Below are 14928 nucleotides of genomic sequence, written 5' to 3' on the forward strand. Positions count from 1 at the left end.
GTGCTGAAACAATCCCAATATGGCCACCGGAAGGAACCACGGCATCATGTGACACACAGACTCCAGCCTCCACGCCACCTACAGGCAACAATAAAATCACACCTAACTAGCTGAAACTCCTGAGAAAATCTTCCATGGTTCTAAGCACACTGTTCATGGCAAATATAAAGATTCCAAGCAGATCAAAACACAGCAAAATGCTTCATATATGTACTACAGAACTGCCAGCCTTTTGCCACTGAACTGAAAATACCACCACTGGCTTCCTATGCAGGCTAGAATATCCTTCAAAATGATATGCTCTCTATAAAAATGCCTGTCTCTGCAACCACTAACTTCAGAATAAGATTTCTCTTGGTTTGCTGAACGTCCCAGTGGTACCTAGAGCCAGATTCAAGAGCACAAGGACAGACGCTTCCACTTTGCTGGCTCAGTCCCAGGGCCGGATCACAAAGCATTTTTTCATATCCTTGGTGGCACATTAAGGCAGCACCTGCTCCGAAGATCTTCTACCGCCTTAATATGAAAACAAGATTCTGGAGGTGGTAATGTGTGACAAGAATGTTTTCTGCACATTTGCTATGTGGCATTTTCTTGTGGGGATGCATTCTGTTGTTTTTGGTGCTGCTGTGTTTTGTGCTGAATTATTGCAATGTGATATTATTGTGTTGCATTCTGTTTTGATGGTTTTGTTGGATGTGCCCTGGTATGTTTTAATTACGTTATTTTGCTATGTGTATGCCATTACATTTTTTCTGTTTATTTTACATACCTCAACAAGGTCCTGGAACAAGCAACCATTTACTACTGTCTAAGGTGGTAAAATAGTGCTGTTCCAACTTTTCAACTATACTTGCTATACGGGGCTCAATAGCTGCCAATTCCCAGGAATGAGCAGACCTCACTGACATCACATGGGTGAGGGGTGTCATTTAGCATAAAGACCTTAGAATCAGGCCTCATGCCTTCGCTGGAGAAGATGTGTCCATAAAGCTTTAGGGTGGATTTGTGGAATTCACATTTGTCCCTGTTAAGTGTCAAGTTGGCTTCCAGAACAGTGTTACACACTTGATCCATTGCTTTATCATGGTCCTTGATGGTGGCACCAAAGACAAGTATATCATCACTGTAATTAAGTGCGTTGGGCATGTGGCAAATGACTCTGCGCACTGCCTCTTGGAAAATTTCTGCTGCGGATGAAACATCGAATCTAAGTCGTTTGTACTGGACGAGACCGTGATGAGTCGAAAAAGTGGTAATATAGTGAGAACTCTTGTAGAGTTCATGCTGGTGATAGCCCTTGTTGTAGTCCAATTTTGAGAAAAATTTGGCCCCATTCAGTAATGTGATCTTATCGCTGATGTGAGGCCACGGGTGTCTTTCATGTTGAGTTGCTGTGTTTGGTGCTCTCATGTCAACACACAAGCATACCTTGTCTTCTGATCCTCGTTTGGGAACTACAACTACCAGAGACATCCAAGGGTTTGGCCCCGATTACCTCTGCTCTGAGTAAGTCTAGTATTTCATCCTCTACTGCTTTTTGTAGGTGTAATGGCACTTTACAGTGATGTTGATCCACTGGCATTATTTGTTCATTAATATGTAAACAAACCTGAAATTGGGCCATTTTTCCAAGTCCTGTGAACTTGCTTATAATGTCTGGTTCATCCTCCATTCAATATAACAAGCTTTAGGTGTTCTGCCGTGGGTAGACTGAGCAGAGAAGTCTGCTGCTTTAGGTCTGTCAATAACATGCATTTGAGCTTTGACTGATCTGTCTTTTGTAGGTGAGGGATGGGCAAAATTGTCCCAAACACAGCAGTGGTTCTTTGGACATCCAGGTGTTTACTCGTACTGTTGCTTTGTGTAGTTTGGGTATTGAATTTATTTTGTTATATTCCGTTACACAGATGTAGTTTAGGGACGCTCCACTGTCCAGTACAAATGTTGTTGGATGATTTCCCATTTTTATGGGGTGTTCCAGATATTTCTTTAGTCTGTCAGGATCAGCTACCATGCAAACATATTCATCGCTGTCTTGGGAAATTAGAGAAAGAGATCTTGAGTCATGAGAAATGGAATGGCGAGATCGCAAAGTGGCATGCGACTGTATGCTTGATTGAGATGAGCTAGTGGATCGTTCACGCCTGTCATGGACTGCCTTTGCGTGATGTAGTGCTCCTGATTCTCTGACAGATTTTTTCTTTTTCTGAGCTGCTCTGCACACCTTTTCAAAAAGATTGTCTTTCCCAAAACGCCGACATCGTTGGCCCATAGAAGGACATGAACCTGTTATAGCTGTTGTTTTCACGTATTTCCACTATGTTTTGGATTGCGATGATGGTCCTGGAGTCTGAGAGACTGTCGACATTCAGTCGAGAGGTGCTCCTTGCGCTGAGTTTTGAGTTGGAAAGCATGTTCTCTTTTTCCAACTTTTCCTGCTTCCATTTTCTTTGCGTGCTTTTCAGCTTGATCATTGATTCGGGTCAGCTCTTTTATCTCATCCAGAGAGTAGCTCTTCTTTAGGAGATGTTGATGAAGCAATTCCAAGTGACATCCCTTGATAATTCATAGATAAAGGGTATCTTCGGTCGTGAAATTGTCAAATTCGCATAAACTCGCTAGACGTCTGAGACATGTGATGAACTCTCCCATAGATTCATCGTTTTCTTGAGAGGCTAAGTTGAAAGTATAACACTCATAGTCAATATTGCATTTGTGAAGCAACTTTCTATTGAGGGCTTCATGTATATCTTGATATGATGCTGACACATCCTCCTGTAATTCCTTGATGATCGGTCTTTCCTCTTTGCATATGAGGTTGCGCAGGGCGATGAGTTGTTGATTTGGTTCTGTGACTTGCAAACCTGTCATGAAGTCTTCAAAGTCAGCTAGCCATTTTTGCCATCAAGGCCCCATGCCACTTCCAGAAATGAGAGGCAGTGGTTCCAGTGGGCACAGGAATGACACACCAAGCATGGCTGGTCGTGGGTTTGTGTTTTGTGTGGTGTTCAGAGGCATTGACATTGGCAATGTTAAGACGAGAAACACCACTGTAGAAATAGGACGTAGAAGTTGCGTGTGAAAAAAGGTAGTCGCTATTAAAATGAGAAAATAATTGAAGAAAATGAATCTTTTTCACTTTGTTTTTCTTTTTGCATATGTGAGGCGTCGGCAAGCTGTGTGAGCACTGTGCACAGGAGATCAATGAATAATAGCAAGGGTGCCTTACTTCAAGATGGCTGCCACTGGTTCTTTGCAACTCATTGGTCAAGCCGTCTGACTTTAAAATAGCCGTCAATAAGAGCAGAGGAACTTCAGTATGATGGAGTCTTGCAGTATCGAGCAACACAATATAAATGTGGCTTACCCCAGCAGCTGTGGGGATATCATTTGACTCAAGGCTTCAGGCACAGTCAACTCAGCACTCGACCGGGTTGGGCTCCGGTGGCACGCAACACTTTGCTGAGCACCCAATGAGGTAAGCACTCCCTGACTTGAGGCACTCTCCGATGGCACGAAACACTTGCTGAGGGCAGAGCGAGGTGGGCACAAGCAGTCTCCGTCACTGTAATCTGTATGGCGGCACTGGGCAATTTTCAGTGCAGTGGAGTGACTTTATGTGGCCACGTGAAACCTGACGGTTGTGGAATAAAGCTTTGTGAGCTCCCGCCGTTGCGTTCCTTCCGACACAGGTCTGCCTGTATCCCACCCTTGTCGGATCACCGCTGATGGCCGTAAAGAATAACTCCGATACTGGCGTGTACAACACGTTGTCCATTCATTTAAATGTATATTTTTGTCCGCAACTCGGACAGCTGCCTCTGCCTTCCATTTATTTCCTTCAATACCCCTGCTCATCCTCAACTCCTCCCCGCTTCTCATCCTCCTATCCTGCCCCTTCCTGTTTGCATTGACATCAGGGTCCTAGCACCTTGATGTTAGAATAAAGTCACAAAATTACAGGCTGAAGCTTTCAGGGGCTTGCTGACCTCTGGTCAGGTGTCCCATCAGCTGCTGTGGTTGTCGGAGCATACAGTAAGCATGTGTAAAGTTCATGAAATCCATAACGCTTCCAGTTGGATTAAGTAACTTTTATTCCAGTAGTAGTAGAAAGAAACCACCAGTCCTTACAACAGCTAACCGCCTTCATCAATACCAACTCCCACTCTGCTCTGCTCTGCCTGTATTCTGTTGCCAGGCCAATGACTATTAGAACATAGAATGCAAACTAGCTGCACTGGCAAAAGAGCAGTGGAAAGGAGACAGAGTTAGATGCATAAGTAAAGCCACAACACATCTCCCTCCCCACAATATCAAAAGCATTAACCTACAGAAAGATTTAACAAATGAACACACCCACACACAGTTTACAGATTACAAAAATAAATGTTGAAATCAAAACATTTTATAGTCTTCATGCCCAAATGGCCTAAACCTCATCCTACGGTGATTCTTAATGTGATGATCAGTCTTTGGAATGCAGGTGTGATCAGCAGACCCTGGAAGCTGAGTAGGCTCATCATACACACCCACACTTCCAGCACCTTCAGAACTTGGCTCCCATTTGACCAGGCGAGACACACTCCACACATCTCCAGAATCCAACACCACAACATTCTTCCTCACTTCTTTAATAATGAGTGACCTTTTCTCAGAAGTCCAGGTCTCTTGACCAAAACTTCATCACCCACTTTCCATTGTCTAAAAACAGAAGAATTCTTGGAATCAAACCTTGTCTTATACTTATCTTGATGAAACTTCCGCCTCCAAACAACATCTTCATCCAACTGCACACCATCAATCTTTAAATTCAGCCATGCAGGACTCAATTTATCATGAGGTTTTCTCCCTCTCAAAACAGAGAAAGGTGAAACCGAAGTCACACAATTTGGGGTGTTGCGGTAAGCCCACCATGTTTCTCTGAGCATCTCTTTCAATGAGGATCTAGATTGCAAAGCTCTTTGAGCACAAGACTTGACAATTCTATTCATTCTTTCCGCCAGGCCATTGGATCGTGGGGAATATAACGCTGTTTTAAAATGCACAATAGACAATTCCTTCAAAAATGAATTCATCTCATGAGAGACAAACTGAACAACATTGTCCGTGATCAGTTGTTTTGGTATTCCCTCTCTTGAAAATTCCTCAAATAAAAACTCAATAACGGTCCTAGTATTTACTGCTGGTACACACTTGGTCACCACCCACTTAGAGGTGTAATCTACCAAAAGAAGAACATAACGTTCATTACACGCAAAAGACTCAAAAGGACCAGCAATATCCAAACCCAACTTCGTCCATGGTGCAACTGGAATTTCAACAGGTGAAAGTGGTGCTATACGACTTTTCTTGCTCTTATCATTATTAGCACACTCCCAGCAATCCTTAACAGCCTCCTCCACCTGTCTGTCCATCGTCGGCCACCAATACCACTCGCGAACTCTAGCTTTCGTTAAGTTTCTTCCTAAGTGCCCCTCATGGGCCAAGTTGATCAACTTGTTTCTAAGTTCACTAGGAGGCACCACACGATTCCCCCTCAACAGTTTGTCATCAAAAACACGCAACTCCTCTTTTACATTGATAAAATTTCTCAAACGTTCAGGAATATCACCCACCGCTGGCCAACCCTTAATTGTGAACTCCTTAAGCATCTCCAAATCACTGTCATCATGAGAAATCAAAGACCACTCTTCTTGATTAACAGTAGTCTCATGCACCCATCCAACCAAAGATCCATCAACCTCAACACCAGACTGATCAACAGGTAACCTAGATAGGCAGTCTGCAACAACATTCATAGCCCCAGGGACATACTCAACAATGAAATTAAAATCAGCAAGTCCCTCAACCCAATGCTTGATCCTTGGTGAAACATTCTCAACATCCCTACACGTAAAGATTTGACATAACGGACGATGATCTGACCTAACAGTCACCGGAAGTCCCCAAAGATAAAACTTGAAATTATGCATAGCCCAGAATACCGCCAATGCCTCCCGCTCAATCACTGAATATCGTTCCTCAGCACCCTTAAGTGAACGGGACGCAAAAGCAACAATCTTCAATTCTCCATCAGTAATTTGTGAAAGTACAGCTCCCAACCCAAACGTACTCGCATCCGTGGACAAAATCGTTTTTTTCCTAGTGTCAAAATGTCCTAAAGTGGGCATAAGACTGATAGTCTTTTTGATAGAATCAAAAGCAGAAGAACACTCATTTGACCATAAAAATTGATTACCCTTTTTTAACAACTCACGTAAAGGAGAGGAAACTCCAGCAAAATTGGGTATGAATTTGGAGCAAAACTCAGCCAAACCCAAAAATGAACGAACTTGATCCTTACTGACAGGAACCGGGGCCTTAACTATACTCTCAACCAAATTGAGCTTAGGACTGATACCCTCGAAAGAAATGGTGTGCCCTAAATAATCCACAGACGACACACGAAACTTACATTTCTCCTTTTTTATAACCAAACCAGCTTCTTGTAACCGTTGCAAAACTCTCCAAAGTACATTGTCATGGTCATGCACATCCTTACCATAAATCATAATATCGTCCTGGAATACCAAAACTTTTGGTAACCCGGCCAACACTTTATTCATCACCCTCTGAAAGCAAGCCGCGACAGAAGCTAACCCAAAGGACATTCGAATAAACCTGAAAGCTCCTAAAGGTGTAACAAAAGAAGTCAAATGCCTAGAATCAGGATGCAATAGACCCTGATGGTAGGCAGAGGAGAGATCCATCACACTGAACAATTTAGCATCTTTGATCAAGGCAAGTATTTGGGAGATATTGGGTAAAGGTTGTCGATCGACCCAAATGTGTTTGTTCAAACCGCGTAAGTCCACACACATCCTGATTCCCTTCCCACCATCCTTGGACGCTAAAACAATGGGAGCCAACCACTTCGAACACTCGATCTCCTCAATCACCCCAGCTGACAACAACTTTTTGAGTTCCAAATCCAATGGCTCCATCAACATATGTGGAACCTTCCTAACCTTACTGACAAAAGGCTGAGCATTATTTTTCAGAATAATCTTATGCTCAAAATTCCTTAATAAACCCAACTCATCACAAAAAACTTTGGGAAATTGCGAACATATATCAGTAGGCATGGAAGAAGGAGACATAAGCAGAACTTTTTCCGGGGAGTTTGGATCTAGTTTAATTCCCATATCTCTTTGATGTCTCCACCCCAAGAGATTATCCCCTCTCTTTGCCACATACACTTTTCCAAAAGTCTCTCTATCCTTAAATTGGATTTTTCTTACAACGAAACCTAACACATCAATTTTAACTCCCCCATATCCAACAGGACTAATGTCCGGGGGAAACAATTCAGTCTTCTCCAAACCAATAGCAGCATCCCAATTCGCATCCCCAACCATAGTGTAAGGCGATCCGGAATCAGCCAACACTGAAAACCGTTCACCACCAATCAGTACGTCGCACTCAGGCATTTCTAAAACATCACCATCCACAACACCATCTTGTCTGATGCAGCAAACAAATTTTTTTTCTTGCTCAACACACTGTACAGTTTGACTCCTACTATTCCGACACACTCGTGCATAATGACCTCTTTTCCCACATTTGTTGCAAATTACCGATCTCGTAAAGCAATTGGGGCTGTTGGGTGAATGATTTTCACTCCCACACCTAAAGCATTTAAAACCACCCCTGTTATTTCTGAATCCGAATTGTTCAGAGTCAGAAGATCTATTTTTGAAACCAGGTTGTTCCAAACTATGAAACTTCTTGTCCTTCTCATGACTTTCCTTGACTCCCCCCTTGACATCTGCTTTCACAACTTCCTCTTTCTTTATTTCATTAACTGTCTTCCCATCAACTGATGCTCCTGAATTTTTCTCAACCCTCATTTCACGTACCCACATGTTGGTGTTTTCCATACTCTCTACAATGGACAACGTGTCTTTGAGATCTGGGTTTTTAGATAGAAGCTTCTGCTGTACTTTTTGATCATTAGTACACCTGACAATTTGATCTCTTATGAGGGAGTCCGTGAGTTGTTCAAACTCACAAGTGCGTGCTAGGGTCTTTAAAGTAGCCACATAACTACTGATTTTCTCATGTTTACCTTGAATCCTAGAGAAAAATGTGTAACTTTCCAAAACAACATTAATTTTGGAACCAAAATGATTTTCGAGCATCAATACAGTCATGTCATAAATATTCTCAGGTTCACCCTCACCTCGTCCCAAAGGAATTTCATCAAGACTATCGTAAACATGTCTACCCTCCACCCCCAATTTATGCAACAATGTAGCTTGCTTCCGCACCGCTGAAAACTTTTCCCCCCCTATAGCCAATAAATAAGAATCAAAAAGAGGCTTCCACCTCTTCCAAGGTAAAATAGGGTCGCCCACATCACTTAAAAATTGAGGGGGTTGAGACATGCTAGACGCAGCCATTATGAAAGCATAAGCACTAAAATTACAACAAAATTGATAACCACAAAAAAGGAACGTTTTAACCTCTCACAATACTTTCTCAAAAGTATTAACTACTAAGCTATGTAGCTAGCATTTGTACAGTAGCCACAGCATGTAAATTGTATAGTAAGATGAAACACACAAAAAAAAAAAAATCAGTGAAGAATAAAATAACCTAACGTCGTTCAAAATCCTCTTGTGCACTTTTCAGCGTCATTTCCCCAATGTGTGCATTACGAACACACCCAGCAGTTCCTTCACCAGCTCCACGTCACAATAACGAAGCGTTCAAAGTGCGCGTATCACTGATACACACATGAAGCCAGCAGAACGTAGACCTTGAAGATGCGCGTCACGACAACGAAGAGTTCAAAGTGCGCGTATCGCTGATACACGCGAGAAGCCAACAGTGACGTCACCGTCGACGCTGATGCAACGTGAGCCGGGAGGTTCTAGGCGACGCTGCCGTTCACTCTCAGTTCTGATGCTGCCGCTCACTCTCCGTTCCAGACTGAAGAATCCACGAAAGTACACGCGCTGCAAGGTGAGTCTAGCGCGTGAGACTATTAGTTTTTAAAAATAAACGCTGTTGATAAGTACAACATACTAATCTTGGGAATTCGACCTTTTGTTTCCTTTTTGTCATCCAACACGAAAACCCGTCAAAGCTTACAGTGGGATGACAGCACGGCAAAATTTCAACGCAACCTCCAAAAAAAAAAAAAGAAAACGCAGCCGTTAACATCCGCTTACTGAGAGGATCCTTCAAATTTGACATCCAGTGGTTCTCTTGTCCACAGTCAATCCAGGCCCAATATGTCACCAAAATCCATGGCAATAGCACAGATACAGCTCAGCTGTCTTCATCCACAATTTAAACTTGTTGAGATGGTCGTCCAAAAAAACGCTTGGCCGTAGGTTTGCTATGGGGAGACTGGTGGTATCAATCCCATCCTCGTCGCCAGTGTAAAGTTCATGAAATCCATAACGCTTCCAGTTGGATTAAGTAACTTTTATTCCAGTAGTAGTAGAAAGAAACCACCAGTCCTTATAACAGCTAACCGCCTTCATCAATACCAACTCCCACTCTGCTCTGCTCTGCCTGTATTCTGTTGCCAGGCCAATGACTATTAGAACATAGAATGCAAACTAGCTGCACTGGCAAAAGAGCAGTGGAAAGGAGACAGAGTTAGATGCATAAGTAAAGCCACAACAGCATGATTCACCATAAAGTGTGAAAGTATTGCTTTCTATTCCTGTATACAAATGTTCTGACTTTATCGAGTCCTTTCCTGTCATTAATGGGCAGTTTCAGCTGTTTTGTAGACAGACTATTAGCCTTGCTATCTCTTGGAAGAGGAGATGGCATTGCTGTCTCTTGGAAGAGGAGATGGTTGGATGTGTCCTCTAATTTTAAAGCAGTAATCTCTTCGAACAGAGGTAGATAGATTGTCTCTCCTGCCTAATCTGAAGGGCAGATGAGCAAAACCTGAGTACATGACCTGAGGTCATAATCTGCTGGCCTTTGGGAGCTGGGCAACTCTATTCATGCACATAGTGTTGGGGTGTGGAAGGGCTCTTCTGCACATCCTCAATCTCTAGATGAAGAGCAGCATGAACATCTGATAGGGCCTCAACGTGTTCCTCTGTGTGAACCTGCGCTGAAGTGGCAGCTTGGGCATAATGCACCTGCTGCTGAGATGTGCATGTAACCTACCTACAGGTCATTTGTTCCACCTCTATTGAAAGGAACCACTTGACTAATGTACTTACTGCATGCACGGAACCTGCAGCCAAATGTTCCTGATCCCGTGAGATAGTTTGCCTAGTTGGGTCAGGGTCCAGAAGTCCCGTTTACCTGTAGCGGATCAAACTGGTGTAAGTGCATGGAATGATTTCCTTGAGCGCATAAGACTAATGACAATAACCAACAACAACCACTGAAATAACCACTGACTTTGGAATCCTGAGTAGTGTGCTACTAATCATAAAGCTCTTCAATCCATTGTGAGGGGTAGTAAGCACTATGTAAATGCAATTACAATAACCTAAAACGTCAATGAATCAACTGGACCAACATAGCTGCAGACAATGCTTTCTAGAAGGATAGCCTAGTACTGGAGTACAGTGTCCCAATGGCAGGGCATCATCTGGTATCTTTGTGTGTGTAAATTGCAGGCACACATAAACCACTTATTACGAACTATCAATAAACATTAAATATTTTAAGTCACTACGTTTTATGAAACATTATGTATTAATCCATGACACTTTGGTCGGTTATTTGTCTGCATTCAGCTATACATTTTTATTATTTAAAAAAGATGATAAATGAAAGTGAGAGTTGGTGAGGGTCAATTGTAGCCCTAGTATCTCCCCAGTCAACCCTCATTTTTAAAATGTAACTATTGAATACCACCACAAAGAACATTGCAGGCAGGGCTCTTCTTCATGCCAAAACCCACTCTGGACAAGAATCAAATTTGAGATCCACCAGGAGGTAGTGTTAACACTTTTACACCATTCCTATTCCTTCCTGCCTAAGTAGACTTTGACACCCACACCACTCCTCACACAGGATTCTTTTCCAAACATTTTACACCTCAAGAGGTCTCCTCCACCAGGGTCGTAGCCCACACTCATACCCCAAAATAGTGTCAGTTTGAGAAAGAGCCCTTTGCTGTTGTGATTAGGAGAGAATACACCAGATGTTTTTCCTCCAGTTTCTCTTGTTATTAACATATAAAAGAATGTGCCGCAAACACGCTATAGGGTGCCTCAAAAGTTCCTAATCCATGCCGTAATATCCTGAGGGGTCAGATTGGTGGTTTACCTTTATTGTGCAAAAAATTTAGTGGTGGTTCAAATTGGATATTTATGTTCCCCAAAGTTCAAATGCACATAGAAAAGATGTTCAGTGCTGCGCAGTTTAAAGATACCGGACCGAACAGTTCAGAAAAGGATGCATAGTGGGAATTGGTGGAGAGGAAATGAAAATGGAGAAAAAAACTAAAAATAAAGTATGAAGGAAAGGAAAATGTGCTTATGTGCTGAACGTAGTATTTCAACATTAGTCTGGAAAGGGTTTCCTCAGTACTAATGTCCCTAGAAAATGCCTTTATTTGAAGACAGGCTGTGTGAGGTGCTTATTGAGGTGTCAACAGTATATATGTCCCATAGAGATTCTGTGTAACGGACATTAAAAGTACAAATAAAGGGTCTGGTTCAACATATTACTGGAAGGAAGAGTGCTAAAGAGAAAACAAAATTAACATTTCAGAAAGCACAGTGTTCCACTGATGAAAGTGTTTCCTTCAGCAACTCAAAATGCTACACTTCTAGTGGAACGCACAAAATACTAACAAAGTCAATTAATATATAAAATGGCGCCGACTGTCTAGAAACGCTGCTTGGAAGGCTGCTGGTGTGAAGCTGTATCTCAGCTGACGAAGATCATCACGTCACAAACCTTGAAGTTCTTTTCAGTATCCACTTCACACCTGGGAGGGAAGAGAAGAAATGTCAGCAGAAAACGTGCTGTTGGTATAAACTCATAGAAACTACAGGGTGGATAAAGAGCGCCACTCCCTAGCCACACAAGCAGAGTGGCAGCGCACAAGAAATCCTGTACTTGTCGCCAGCATTTGAAGTATTCAACCAGGCAGAAGATGTGATGGCAACAGGTACATTTATCCAGGGCAAGAACCTCAATGTCGTCACCGTCATCCTCTCAACAATATAATGACTGTTCATACCATCTATTATGCAACAATCAGTTTTAACGTCCTTAGGCATTCCAACTGGGATGGAAAGGAAAGGGGGTAGAAAGATAACTGTTCACCGAACAGCTAATGGAAACAATCCCGGTACACTCACTGCTTCACCCAAACGCCATATTCCTAGCAGATTTCAATCTCCACTGGAACAGCATTAATGACACAAAGGCAGCCACTTTAAACAAACATGCCAACACATGACAGAGGGGGCACCCTCGAGCTAATCCTATCAAACAAGGGGATATTAAACTTGGACTCCGTTAACCCAACAGACTGGTGAGACCACCACCAAATTCTATTCCCTATCACGACACACACACAAAAATCAAGAGGCTAAGGGATCAAACCCAAACACTGATCCAGAGACACAAGAAATATCAACAGATCTCACTCTGTCACTACAAACTCTCACCACCAAATGATTTTTGAGCGTGCAAGGTCTAAGTGATCACTGTAATCAGAATTTGACTGAGATAATCGAGGTAGTTGCCCCACTCTACCTCAAGCCCCAAAGGAACAAAGGATCCCAGCCTTAGTTAAATCTTAAAGAAGAGAGAAGAAGACTGCGACTCACAGAGAGTCTCTGGAGACATGAACCCTCCACTGCTCACCTTAAGCAATTACAGGAAAAAAGAAACACCTGCAAAAAGAGCATATGTTATTCTAAAGCATCTTTCATTGGATCCCAACTAGATGCAGACTAAAGCCAACCAGGCAAACATTTTGGAATTAACAAACATTTTCTCAGACACCTCCACAGAGAAATGTGAAGCTTTTGCGTCCTTCTTTGAAGAGAAAATATCAAAAATTGACAGTCATCACCACCCACAACAGGAAGCCATCAGTCCCAAACATCCTCATGCAACATGAACATATGAATAACAAAGCCACAAAAAATACGCAAAGCCCACTAAGCATCACCAAACAAAAACAAGCATTTGCAATGCAATAGGTCTCGCAGTTACACGAGTTAAAGCTATTGGCATTGTAAATGACAATGCCAATAGGCATTGTTATTTGCAATGTCAATAGCTCAAACTCGCGTAAATGCGAGACCTAATGCATTGCAAATGCTTGTTTCCCAGAGAAGGAGCTGTGTTTATTTAGGCCTTTGTCTGCCCAGGGATTAAGCGCCGGCCCACCAGCATTGTGAACTTGGTGGCAATAAAAGCCCACCATAACACACTGTAAAATCATTCTTACCATGGCATTACTTGCACAGTATCCTTTACAAAGTAGAATGCCGGGACTCCCCTTTCACTAATCTAAAGCATTTTATCTCGTTCCTCTTGCGTAATGCTGCTTTTCCCCTTTCTAATTTGAAAAAAATACAAAAACGTACTTATGTTTTTTGTGACCCTTCGTGTGTTCAGTTTTTTTTTGTCCAGATGACTTGTTAACAGTGACGCAGATAGGTGATCCGAAAACAAAAGAAACATTTTAATTAGAGCTTCAAATTGGGGACGTTAGGCTATAAAAATATTTTTCTATGTTTTGCATCATTTTTTCCCCGTACCGTGAATTCAACCTACTTGTAAAGTTCCTAACACATTACAACCACGCTTAACAGCCAAGCAGACCTGTGCTTTTTGGGTGGCGCTGATATTCCGGAAGATTTAGCCGTGAGCATCTGTATTAATTATTTTCCAGTACGAAAGAGCTTTGTAATCCCACTATAAAACACTCTTAGAGGCAGCCGCAGATAAGGCAAGGCCCTTTTGAAGGAGGCTCATCTTTAAGAAAAACTGTTGATGACCTGATCTCGTCTCCCTTTTTAAAAGTAAAAATATAAGGCATATTTTTTGGGCTGGAGAGAGTTATTAATTCTTTGCTGCGGCCGTTAGCATGTTATGTGCAGAGCAGATTGTGGCTGCAGCAGTGATGTGCAATGTGTTGCTTCTTGTAATTTGGAAGCTGGGGGATCTGGTTCCAGTCCCGGCAGGGATGCTCAACACCCTGTGATTTTGGGCAGATGACTGCATCTCTTTGTGCCTAACAAAATGAATGCGTCAGTCTGTAACGCCGCTGGTGCTCATGTAAAACGCTCTGATACCTTCGGGTCGAGTTCGCGATAAATAAATAAAAAATCAGCGTAGTATTGAATTTTGGGATGTGTAGTCATGCTTTTCTAATGGCAAGCACTAGAAAGTAAATCATAAAACATGTGAGGGGCTAGTGAAGAAATACGTATGGAATCGTAAAGGAAATGATTTGGTTTGAATTTACAATGAGAACAAGCAGGAAGTGGGATAAGGGAGGGGGTGGCAAATGTTTCACTTGTGAAAGTAATCATTTCGCGGCCGCTTTGATGTTCGCAGTGGCTGCGCGGCTCACTGAGAACATCAAAGCGCCCGCAAAATGTACACGCAGGCTGCCAAATGGTGCGCGCGCCTGGCGCACATACACTGTAGCTGGGGGCCTGAAAAGCACTCATTTGCACTTCCAAATCCCCGTTTTCTATAGCTCTCGCCAGAGCAGCGCTAAGGCGCTGGCTCAGGCGAGACCTAAAAAGGGTGATATGTAACAAATTCAAATCCCTCCATGAAGAAGAGATCCGCTCGATCATCGTGCATCTCTAGCAATGATATCACAATAATCAATGAAATTTTTAGGATATCCAAAATCTGCTTAGCACATGATCACCTCAAACTGAACTCTATGAAAACAGAATTCCTACTCTTCTACCT

At 42.5% G+C, this 14928-nt stretch overlaps 1 long non-coding RNA gene across 2 annotated transcripts in view; it reads right to left on the reverse strand.

Annotated features, from left to right (window-relative positions):
* Window positions 1–10759: 10759 nt before the first annotated feature.
* Window positions 10760–14928, reverse strand: part of LOC146858334 (uncharacterized) — a 446373-nt gene continuing 442204 nt past the window's right edge. For both annotated transcript variants that reach the window (XR_014979682.1, XR_014979683.1), the window contains one exon: window positions 10760–11965. This is a non-coding gene — a long non-coding RNA (uncharacterized LOC146858334). The remainder of the gene's footprint in view (window positions 11966–14928) is intronic.

Source organism: Triturus cristatus, chromosome 3_2 (genome assembly GCF_964204655.1).
Source record: "Triturus cristatus chromosome 3_2, aTriCri1.1, whole genome shotgun sequence".
Taxonomy (NCBI): Eukaryota; Metazoa; Chordata; class Amphibia; order Caudata; family Salamandridae; genus Triturus; species Triturus cristatus.